The sequence below is a fragment of the Syngnathus scovelli genome, unplaced genomic scaffold (assembly GCF_024217435.2).
Source record: "Syngnathus scovelli strain Florida unplaced genomic scaffold, RoL_Ssco_1.2 HiC_scaffold_56, whole genome shotgun sequence".
Classification (NCBI taxonomy): domain Eukaryota; kingdom Metazoa; phylum Chordata; class Actinopteri; order Syngnathiformes; family Syngnathidae; genus Syngnathus; species Syngnathus scovelli.
In genome coordinates, this window is record NW_026061637.1 from 10001 (window position 1) to 22500 (window position 12500).

The window sequence follows — 12500 nt, forward strand, 5'->3', positions numbered from 1 at the left end:
GAGCCGGGTGAGGTCGTCTCGAACCACGTGCCTGAAGGCCGCCTCGCGCCGGATTCGGCCCCGCTCATTCGTCGGAGTGACCGCCCGACGCGGGCATCGCTAGATTAGCCGTGGCCCCGATCCTTCCCCATCGACAGCCTTTCGCCCCCTTCGCTCCGGCCTCTGAGGCGGCCGGTACCCCTTTCTTGGATGAGACAGAACCCTTGACGGGCCGTTCGCAGATTTTTGCCCGGCCTGTGTTTAAGGAGGCGGCCGGTACCTCCCTCCTTGGATGACCAACAACCCTTGACGGGCCATTCGCAGATTTTTGCCCGGCCTGTGTTTAAGGAGGCGGCCGGTACCTCCCTCCTTGGATGACCTTCTACCCTTGACGGGCCATTCGCAGATTTTTGCCCGGCCTGTGTTTAAGGAGGCGGCCGGTACCTCCCTCCTTGGATGACCTTCTACCCTTGACGGGCCATTCGCAGATTTTTGCCCGGCCTGTGTTTAAGGAGGCGGCCGGTACCTCCCTCCTTGGATGACCCACTACCCTTGACGGGCCCATTCGCAGATTTTTGCCCGGCCTGTGTTTAGGGAGGCGACCGGTCCTCCGTAGCTTGATCGGATTTCCCTTCCGGCCTGTGTTTAAGGAGGCGGCCGGTCCTCCGTAGCTTGATCGGATTTCCCTTCCAGCCTGTGTTTAAGGAGGCGGCTGGTCCTCCCCGGTCGGTTGCCAAGCGACCGGGACCCGCAAGTGGGCAGGAACCGTCCACCCAACGCCGGCGAGCCGGGGCCGGTGGGGGCCCTACCAAGGCGGGTCTAACTTCAGGCGGTGCAAACGGGGGAGGGGGGTAAGGACGGCTGCCGGGAGCAGACAGCCGTCCCCGGGAGGGGGTAGTAGCTTCGCGGCGGCCGCCGGGAGCAGACGGCCGTCCGCGGATTCTGCCAATGCCTGTAGGACTTTGAATATTTCACAGCCGTGCTGTGGCACTTAGAAAATTTTTCAGAGATGTGGCACTTAGAAAGTTTTTCAGAGATGTGGCACTTAGAAAGTTTTTCAGAGATGTGGCACTTAGAAAGTTTTTCAGAGATGTGGCACTTTGAACATTTTTGAGAGATGTGGCACTTTGAAAATTTTTGAGAAATGTGGCACTTTGAAAATTTTTGAGAAATGTGGCACTTTGAAAATTTTTGAGAAATGTGGCACTTAGAAAATTTTCTCTCTCTCTCTGGAAGTGCCGTGCCTTCTTCAGTTCTGCTATCCGAGCAGGGGACGCTTGCTGGCGGCCGTTACCAGCGCTCGGACCAGGCCCAATTGATTTGCATGGAAAACAATTGCGTCCCCCATGCTCGTTCTGACTATATTTTGCGAAAGGGGGGTAAAGTGATGAGTACACTAAGTGGGGGGACCAACCCATGTACTCTAGAAAAAGTACATGGGTTGACAAAAGACCAGTTCGTACTGCACCCCTGGTACCCAAACCCCTGGTACCTTTAGGCACTTAGAAAAATTTCGCCCAAATTTGGAGGTCGCTCCAGGGGAAGAGGCCGAATTTTCGCCTATTACGGCCGACCGCGGGAACCAGCCGAGGCGGACGCTTTTCGGCGCAAGAGCCGTTGGCACTTAGAAAATATTCGCTAAACTTCAAAGGACCTCCAGGGGAAGAGGCCGAATTGTCACTTTTTCTGGCCGACATCGGGAACCAGCCGAGTCGGACTCTTTACGGCGGAGCAGCCGTTGGCACTTAGAAAATATTCGCCAAACTCGGCCGGACTTCCAGGGGAAGAGGCCGAATTGTCACTTGTTCTGCCCGACATCGGGAACCAGCCGAGTCGGACACTTTAAGGCGGAGCAGCCGTTGGCACTTAGAAAATATTCGCCAAACTTGAACGGACCTCCAGGGGAAGAGGCCGAATTTTCACCTGTTCTGGCCGACATCGGGAACCAGCCGAGTCGGACGCTTTTCGGCGCAAGAGCCGTTGGAACTTAGAAAATATTCGCTAAACTTCAAAGGACCTCCAGGGGAAGAGGCCGAATTGTCACTTGTTCTGGCCGACATCGGGAACCAGCCGAGTCGGACTCTTTACGGCGGAGCAGCCGTTGGCACTTAGAAAATATTCGCCAAACTCGGCCGGACTTCCAGGGGAAGAGGCCGAATTGTCACTTGTTCTGCCCGACATCGGGAACCAGCCGAGTCGGACACTTTAAGGCGGAGCAGCCGTTGGCACTTAGAAAATATTCGCCAAACTTGAACGGACCTCCAGGGGAAGAGGCCGAATTTTCACCTGTTCTGGCCGACATCGGGAACCAGCCGAGTCGGACGCTTTAAGGCGGAGCAGCCGTTGGCACTTAGAAAATATTCGTTAAACTTGAAAGGACCTCCAGGGGAAGAGGCCGAATTGTCACTTGTTCTGGCCGACATCGGGAACCAGCCGAGTCGGACGCTTTAAGGCGGAGCAGCCGTCGGCACTTAGAAAATATTCGTTAAACTTGAAAAGACCTCCAGGGGAAGAGGCCGAATTGTCACTTGTTCTGGCCGACATCGGGAACCAGACGAGTCGGGCCCTTTAAGGCTGAGCAGCCCTTGGCACTTAGGAAATATTTGCCTTAACTCGGCCGGACTTCCAGGGGAAGAGGCCGGATTTTCACTTGTTCTGGCCAACATCGGGAACCAGCCGAGTCGGACACTTAAAGGCTGAGCAGCCGTTGGCACTTAGGAAATATTTGCCTTAACTCGGCCGGACTTCCAGGGGAAGAGGCCGGATTTTCACTTGTTCTGGCCGACATCGGGAACCAGCCGAGTCGGACACTTTAAGGCTGAGCAGCCGTTGGCACTTAGGAAATATTTGCCTTAACTCGGCCGGACTTCCAGGGGAAGAGGCCGATTTTTCACTTGTTCTGGCCGACCGGGGGAACCAGCCGAGTCGGACACTTTACGGCGGAGCAGCCGTTGGCACTTAGGAAATATTCGCCAAAATGTTCCGGACCTCCAGGGGAAGAGGCCAAATTTTCACTTGTTCTGGCCGACCGGGTGAACCGGCCGAGGCGGACACTTTACGGCGGAGCAGCCGTTGGCACTTAGGAAATATTCGCCAAAATGTTCCGGACCTCCAGGGGAAGAGGCCAAATTTTCACTTGTTCTGGCCGACCGGGTGAACCGGCCGAGGCGGACACTTTACGGCGGAGCAGCCGTTGGCACTTAGGAAATATTCGCCAAAATGTTCCGGACCTCCAGGGGAAGAGGCCGAATTTTCACTTGTTCTGGCCGACCGGGGGAACCAGCCGAGGCGGACACTTTACGGCGGAGCAGCCGTTGGCACTTAGGAAATATTCGCCAAAATGTTCCGGACCTCCAGGGGAAGAGGCCGAATTTTCGCTCGTTCGGGCCGACCGGGAGAACCAGCCGAGGCGGACACTTTACGGCGGTTGAGCCGTTGGCACTTAGAAGAATTGACACATTTTGTGTCCGACCGCGGGAACCAGCCGAGGCGGACGCTTTTCGGCGCAAGAGCCGTTGGCACTTAGAAAATATTCGCTAAACTTCAAAGGACCTCCAGGGGAAGAGGCCGAATTGTCACTTTTTCTGGCCGACATCGGGAACCAGCCGAGTCGGACACCTTACGGCGGAAGAGCCGATGGCACTTAGAAAATATTCGTTAAACTTCAACTGACCTCCAGGGGAAGAGGCCGATTTTTCACTTGTTCTGGCCGACATCGGGAACCAGCCGAGTCGGACGCTTTTCGGCGCAAGAGCCGTTGGCACTTAGAAAATATTCGTTAATCTTGAACGGACCTCCAGGGGAAGAGGCCGAATTTCCACTTATTCTGGCCGACATCGGGAACCAGCCGAGTCGGACGCTTTACGGCGGAGCAGCCGTTGGCACTTAGAAAATATTCGTTAATCTTGAACGGACCTCCAGGGGAAGAGGCCGAATTTTCACTTGTTCTGGCCGACATCGGGAACCAGCCGAGTCGGACGCTTTACGGCGGAGCAGCCGTTGGCACTTTGAAAATATTCGTTAAACTTCAACTGACCTCCAGGGGAAGAGGCCGAATTTCCACTTGTTCTGGCCGACATCGGGAACCAGCCGAGTCGGACGCTTTACGGCGGAAGAGCCGATGGCACTTAGAAAATATTCGTTAAACTTGACAGGACCTCCAGGGGAAGAGGCCGAATTTTCGCTCGTTCAGGCCGACCGGAGGAACCGGCCGAGTCGGACACCTTACGGCGGAAGAGCCGATGGCACTTAGAAAATATTCGCCAAAATGTTCCGGACCTCCAGGGGAAGAGGCCGAATTTTCACTTGTTCAGGCCGACCGGAGGAACCGGCCGAGTCGGACACCTTACGGCGGAAGAGCCGATGGCACTTAGAAAATATTCGTTAAACTTGACAGGACCTCCAGGGGAAGAGGCCGAATTTTCGCTCGTTCGGGCCGACCGGAGGAACCGGCCGAGTCGGACACCTTACGGCGGAAGAGCCGATGGCACTTAGAAAATATTCGCCAAAATGTTCCGGACCTCCAGGGGGAAGAGGCCGAATTTTCGCTCGTTCGGGCCGACCGGAGGAACCAGCCGGGTCGGACACGTTACGGCGCAACAGCCGTTGGCACTTTGAAAATATTCGCCAAAATGTTCCGGACCTCCAGGGGAAGAGGCCGTATTTTCGCTCGTTCGGGCCGACCGGAGGAACCGGCCGGGTCGGACACGTTACGGCGCAACAGCCGTTAGCACTTAGAAATTATTCGTTAAACTTGAACGGACCTCCAGGGTTAAGAGGCCGAATTTTCGCTCGTTCGGGCCGACCGGAGGAACCAGCCGGGTCGGACACTTTACGGCCCAACAGCCGTTGGCACTTTGAAAATATTCGCCAAAGTCGTCCGGACCTCCAGGGGAAGAGGCCGAATTTTCGCTCGTTCGGGCCGACCGGAGGAACCAGCCGGGTCGGACACTTTACGGCGGAACGGCCGTTGGCACTTTGAAAATATTCGCCAAAATGTTCCGGACCTCCAGGGGAAGAGGCCGAATTTTCGCTCGTTCGGGCCGACCGGAGGAACCGGCCGGGTCGGACACGTTACGGCGCAACAGCCGTTGGCACTTTGAAAATATTCGCCAAAATGTTCCGGACCTCCAGGGGAAGAGGCCGAATTTTCGCTCGTTCGGGCCGACCGGAGGAACCAGCCGGGTCGGACACTTTACGGCCCAACAGCCGTTGGCACTTTGAAAATATTCGCCAAAGTCGTCCGGACCTCCAGGGGAAGAGGCCGAATTTTCGCTCGTTCAGGCCGACCGGAGGAACCAGCCGGGTCGGACACGTTACGGCGCAACAGCCGTTCGCACTTAGAAAATATTCGCCAAAGTCGTCCGGACCTCCAGGGGAAGAGGCCGAATTTTCGCTCGTTCGGGCCGACCGGAGGAACCAGCCGGGTCGGACACGTTACGGCGGAACAGCCGTTGGCACTTTGAAAATATTCGCCAAAATGTTCCGGACCTCCAGGGGAAGAGGCCGAATTTTCGCTCGTTCGGGCCGACCGGGAGAACCAGCCGAGGCGGACACTTTACGGCGGTTGAGCCGTTGGCACTTAGAAATTATTCAGACTTCCATCAAACACACATCGGCCTTTTGCCGTCACTGCCCGGGATGGGCACCGTGGTAGCTCGGACAGTTCGTGTGACAGCTTCCGCTGGCACTTAGAAAATTTTTAAAATGAAAATAAACAGTTCTGCACATACGTGCCGACTATATTTTGCGAAAGGGGGGTAAAGTGATGAGTACACTAACTGGGGGGACCAAGTACATAAAGCCTACCCCTGGTACCTCAGAGAGGCCGAATTTTCGAATTCTGAGGCCGAGCTGGGGAACCAGACGAGGCGGACACTTTTCCGAGCGAGAGCCGATGGCACTTAGAAAATTTTCGGCTAAGTCGGCAGGACTTCCAGAGCGAGAGGCCGAATATTCGTCATCTGTGGCCGACCGGGGAACCAGCGAAGGCGGATAGGCGGTCACGGAGGTCCCGCCGGCTGGTCCGCGGGCCAATTTGGGTCCCGTAATTTAGCGGTCGCGGTCCGGAATCCACGCCGAGCGGGGAACCAGCGGAGGCGGATAGGCGGTCACGGAGGTCCCGCCGGCTGGTCCGCGGGCCAATTGGGGTCCCGTAAGTTAGCGGTCGCGGCCCGGAATTCGCGCCGGCCGGGGAACCAGCGCAGGCGGATAGGCGGTCACGGAGGTCCCGCCGGCTGGTCCGCGGGCCAATCGGGGTCCCGTAAGTTAGCGGTCGCGGCCCGGAATTCGCGCCGGCCGGGGAACCAGCGCAGGCGGATAGGCGGTCACGGAGGTCCCGCCGGCTGGTCCGCGGGCCAATCGGGGTCCCGTAAGTTAGCGGTCGCGGCCCGGAATTCGCGCCGGCCGGGGAACCAGCGCAGGCGGATAGGCGGTCACGGAGGTCCCGCCGGCTGGTCCGCGGGCCAATCGGGGTCCCGTAAGTTAGCGGTCGCGGCCCGGAATTCGCGCCGGCCGGGGAACCAGCGCAGGCGGATAGGCGGTCACGGAGGTCCCGCCGGCTGGTCCGCGGGCCAATCGGGGTCCCGTAAGTTAGCGGTCGCGGCCCGGAATTCGCGCCGGCCGGGGAACCAGCGCAGGCGGATAGGCGGTCACGGAGGTCCCGCCGGCTGGTCCGCGGGCCAATCGGGGTCCCGTAAGTTAGCGGTCGCGGCCCGGAATTCGCGCCGGCCGGGGAACCAGCGCAGGCGGATAGGCGGTCACGGAGGTCCCGCCGGCTGGTCCGCGGGCCAATCGGGGTCCCGTAAGTTAGCGGTCGCGGCCCGGAATCCGCGCCGGCCCGCAGCCACCGCCAGGCGGATAGGCTGTCACGGAGGTCCCGCCGGCCGGTCCGCGGGGGGAACTGCGCCCTCTGGCGGACACGCCATTGTAAATGAATGGGGTTTGGCACTTAGTGCATTTTTCGCCGAAGCCGACGAGCGCTCCGGGCGAGGAGGCCGGATTCTCGCCATCCGTGGCCGGCCGGGGAACCGGCCAAGGCGGATAGGCGGTCACGGGGGTCCCGCCGGCTGGTCCGCGGGCCAATTGGGGTCCCGTAAGTTAGCGGTCGCGGCCCGGAATCCGCGCCGGCCAGCAGCCACCGGGAGGCGGATAGGCTGTCACGGAGGTCCCGCCGGCTGGTCCGCGGGCCATTTAGGGTCCCGCGAGTGAGCGGTCGCGGTCCGGAATCCAGGCCGGCCAGGAGGCACCGCCAGGCGGATAGGCGGTCACGGAGGTCCCGCCAGCTGGTCCGCGGGCCATTTATGGTCCCGTAAGTTAGCGGTCGCGGCCCGGAATGCACGCCGGCCAGGAGGCACCGCCAGGCGGGTAGGCTGTCACGGAGGTCCCGCCGGCCGGTCCGCGGGCCAATTACCTCCAGCCGAGCGGATATGAACTTTATTAGCACCTTCTACGAGATGGCGGAGCCTTATTCGACAACCAGCACCTCGGCTTAGCATTTTCCACGGCCCGCTGATCTTCCAGAAGACGTCCAGCCGGTTTCCTCCTCACATTTTAAGCCGGCCGAGGCTTCCGGCACCCCGGCTAAGCTTTCTCCACGGCCCGCTGAGCTTCCAGGGGACCTCCGGCCGGTTCTCCCGGTGCCTCGCGCCTCGCTTTGTGAGCCGGCCGAGGCTTCCAGCACCTCGGCTGAGCGTTTCCCACGGCCCGCTGAGCTTCCAGGGGACCTCCAGCCGGTTCTCCCGGTGCCTCGCGCCTCGCTTTGTGAGCCGGCCGAGGCTTCCAGCACCTCGGCTGAGCGTTTCCCACGGCCCGCTGAGCTTCCAGGGTACCTCCAGCCGGTTCTCCCGGTGCCTCGCGCCTCGCTTTGAGAGCCGGCCGAGGCTTCCAGCACCTCGGCTGAGCGTTTTCGGCGGCCCGTTGCTCTCCCGGAGGTCGCAACGGGGAGTTACCTCCCTCTCGCGGACACGGCGAGTAAATACACCGCCTCTCGCACTTGGCGCACACTCACTCGCATTGCTACGCCTCCCGTGGCACTTTAAGCGGCCGAACGGCGGGAGTAACTACGACTCTCTTAAGGTAGGCTCACTTGACTATTTATTCATGTATTTATTTATTTTTGACGGTTCGCGGAGGCGATGACGCTCCGCGCGGGTAAACGGCGGGAGTAACTGTGACTCTCTTAAGGTAGGCTCACTTGACATCTATTTATTTATGTATTTATTTATTTTTGACGGTTCGCGGAGGCGATGACGCTCCGCGCGGGTAAACGGCGGGAGTAACTGTGACTCTCTTAAGGTAGGCTCACTTGACATCTATTTATTTATGTATTTATTTATTTTTGACGGTTCGCGGAGGCGATGACGCTCCGCGCGGGTAAACGGCGGGAGTAACTGTGACTCTCTTAAGGTAGGCTCACTTGACATCTATTTATTTATGTATTTATTTATTTTTGACGGTTCGCGGAGGCGATGACGCTCCGCGCGGGTAAACGGCGGGAGTAACTGTGACTCTCTTAAGGTAGGCTCACTTGACATCTATTTATTTATGTATTTATTTATTTTTGACGGTTCGCGGAGGCGATGACGCTCCGCGCGGGTAAACGGCGGGAGTAACTGTGACTCTCTTAAGGTAGGCTCACTTGACATCTATTTATTTATGTATTTATTTATTTTTGACGGTTCGCGGAGGCGATGACGCTCCGCGCGGGTAAACGGCGGGAGTAACTGTGACTCTCTTAAGGTAGGCTCACTTGACATCTATTTATTTATGTATTTATTTATTTTTGACGGTTCGCGGAGGCGATGACGCTCCGCGCGGGTAAACGGCGGGAGTAACTGTGACTCTCTTAAGGTAGGCTCACTTGACATCTATTTATTTATGTATTTATTTATTTTTGACGGTTCGCGGAGGCGATGACGCTCCGCGCGGGTAAACGGCGGGAGTAACTGTGACTCTCTTAAGGTAGGCTCACTTGACATTTATTTATTTATGAATTTATTTATTTTTGACGGTTCGCGGAGGCGATGACGCTCCGCGCGGGTAAACGGCGGGAGTAACTGTGACTCTCTTAAGGTAGCCTGACTCGACGTCTTTTTCAACGGTGGCTGGAGGACCCGGGCGGTTCTCGGGGGTGCGTCGCTCCTCACTTTTGACGCCCGAGGAGGCTCCCGGCACCTCGGCTACGCGTTTTCGGCGGCCCGCTGAGCTTCCAGAAGACCTCCAGCCGGTTCTCCCGGTGCTTTCCTCCTCACGTTTTAAGCCGGCCGAGGCTCCCGGCACCCCGGCCAAGCGTTTCCCACGGCCCGCTGAGCTTCCAGGGGACCTCCGGCCGGTTCTCCGCGCGCTTTCCTCCTCACTTTTAAGCCGGCCGAGGCTTCCGGCACCCCGGCCAAGCGTTTCCCACGTCCCGCTGAGCTTCCAGGGGACCTCCGGCCGGTTCTCCGCGCGCTTTCCTCCTCACATTTTAAGCCGGCCGAGGCTCCAGGCACCCCGGCTAAGCTTTCTCCACGGCCCGCTGAGCTTCCAGGGGACCTCCGGCCGGTTCTCCGCGCGCTTTCCTCCTCACTTTTAAGCCGGCCGAGGCTTCCGGCACCCCGGCCAAGCCTTTCCCACGGCCCGCTGAGCTTCCAGGGGACATCCAGCCGGTTCTCCGCGCGCCCCCCTCCTAACTCGACGCCCGAGGAGGCTCCAGGCACCCCGGCCGAGCCTTTTCGGCGGCCCGCTGATCTCCCGGAGGTCGCAACGGGGAATTGCCTCCCTCTCGCGGACACGGCGCGTAAATGCACCGCCTCTCGCACTTTGCGCACACTCACTCGCATCGCTACGCCTCCCGTGGCACTTTAAGCGACCGGGACCACCGCGAGCGCGGGCGATGACTAAGAGGCTCCCCGGCCGGCCTCGCGGAGCTCCGACGCTCCCCCGCGGGACTTCCGGCGGCCGGCCGGAGCCTCGGCACGGCTGCCGCACTCCCTAATAACACCCCGCGGACCCCCGCGAGCCGAACGCTCGCTGCCGCGGGCGACCCGTGCCAAGGCGGACGCGTGACGGCGCGGGAGCCCTCGGCACTATATCACGGTCACGTATGTAGTCAAATCGTGTAAAATCACCGTTAGTTTATTCATAATATAGGTAATAATTAAATAAATATTAACATCGCGTATATCATTAATAAACACATGTATGTATTTATTTAATAATTAAATAAATATTAACATCGCGTATAATCATGCGCAATACTTCGTGGCCGACCGGGGAACCGGCGAAGGCGGACGCATCGCGGCGCGAGAGCCGTTGGCACTTTGGAAAAATAAATAAATAAATAAATAAATAAATAATAATTCGCCGACCGGGCTCCGGGGGGAGAGGCCGATTTTTGGCCGTTCGTGGCCGACCGGGGAACCGGCGAAGGCGGACGCATCGCGGCGCGAGAGCCGTTGGCACTTTGGAAAAATAAATAAATAAATAAATAAATAATTCGCCGACCGGGCTCCGGGGCAAGAGGCCGAATTTTCGCTCGTTCGGGCCGACCGGGGAACCGGCGAAGGCGGACGCAGCGCGGCGCGAGAGCCGTTGGCACTTTGAAAAAAAAAAAAAAAAAAAAAATTCGCCCACCGGGCTCCGGGGGAAGAGGCCGGCTTTTCGCCGTTCGCGGCCGACCGGGGAACCGGCGAAAGCGGACGCGCTCTCTAACGAGCCCCGCCGGCCGGAGGAAGTGCGCCCTCTGGCGGACACGCCGTTGTAAATGAATGGGGTTTGGCACTTAGTGCATTTTTCGCCCAAGTCGAAGCGCGCTCCGGGCGAGGAGGCCGGATTCTCGCCACCCGTGGCCGGCCGGGGAACCGGCCAAGGCGGACGCGCTCTCTAACGAGCCCCGCCGGCCGGAGGAAGTGCGCCCTCTGGCGGACACGCCGTTGTAAATGAATGGGGTTTGGCACTTGGTGCATTTTTCGCCCAAGTCGAAGCGCGCTCCGGGCGAGGAGGCCGGATTCTCGCCACCCGTGGCCGGCCGGGGAACCGGCGAAGGCGGATAGGCTTTCACGGAGGATCCGCCGGCTGGTCCGCGGGCCGATTAGGGTCCCGCGAGTGAGCGGTGGCGGTCCGGAATCCAGGCCGGCCAGGAGGCACCGCCAGGCGGATAGGCTTTCACGGAGGAGCCGCCGGCTGGTCCGCGGGCCGTTTAGGGTCCCGCGAGTGAGCGGTGGCGGTCCGGAATCCAGGCCGGCCAGGAGGCACCGCCAGGCGGATAGGCTTTCACGGAGGACCCGCCGGCTGGTCCGCGGGCCGTTTAGGGTCCCGCGAGTGAGCGGTCGCGGTCCGGAATCCAGGCCGGCCAGGAGGCACCGCCAGGCGGATAGGCTTTCACGGAGGACCCGCCGGCTGGTCCGCGGGCCGTTTAGGCTCCCGTAAGTTAGCGGTCGCGGTCCGGAATACAGGCCGTCCAGGAGGCACTGCCAGGCGGATACACTCTCTAACGAGCCCCGCCGGCTGGTCCGCCGGGGGAAGTGCGCCCTCTGGCGGACACGCCGTTGTAAATGAATGGGGTTTGGCACTTAGTGCATTTTTCGACCAGCGGCAACGCAGGCTGACGGGCGGCCGCTTCCACGGGCCGGTACTACTCTACGGAGGCGCTAGCCGCCTCCGGTGGGGGCCGTGTGATCTCGCTGGATGCCCGAGGACCTTCCGCGAGGCCCGGCCGCAGCTTTTACGCGCGCCCGGTCCTATTACCTGGTGGAAGCTGGAGGCCGGGGCTCCGCAGCTCGCCGCCCGGGGACCTTCCGCGAGGCCCGGCCGCAGCTTTTACGCACCACCGCTGCTATTCTCTGGCTCCGGCTTCGTCCCGGAGGGTGCTTGGGGAACGGCGGCGCACACCGCGAACGGCCGGTGGCGGTCGGCTGGTGGCGGTCGGCTGGTGGCTGTCGGCTGGTGGCGGTCGGGGGTGGCGCTTGGGGATGGCGCTTGGGGATGGTGGCTGTCGGCTGGTGGCGGTCGGCTGGTGGCGGTCGGCTGGTGGCGGTCGGCTGGTGGCGGTCGGGGGTGGCGCTTGGGGATGGCGCTTGGGGATGGTGGCTGTCGGCTGGTGGCGGTCGGCTGGTGGCGGTCGGGGGGTGGCGGTCGGGGATGGCGCTTGGGGATGGTGGCTGTCGCCTTGTGGCGGTCGGCTGGTGGCGGTCGCCTTGTGGCGGTCGCCTTGTGGCGGTCGGGGATGGCGCTTGGGGATGGTGGCTGTCGCCTTGTGGCGGTCGGCTGGTGGCGGTCGCCTTGTGGCGGTCGCCTTGTGGCGGTCGGGGATGGCGCTTGGGGATGGTGGCTGTCGCCTTGTGGCGGTCGGCTGGTGGCGGTCGGCTGGTGGCGGTCGGGGGGTGGCGGTCGGGGATGGCGCTTGGGGATGGTGGCTGTCGCCTTGTGGCGGTCGGGGGGTGGCGGTCGGGGATGGCGCTTGGGGATGGTGGCTGTCGCCTTGTGGCGGTCGGCTGGTGGCGGTCGGCTGGTGGCGGTCGGCTGGTGGCGGTCGGGGGGTGGCG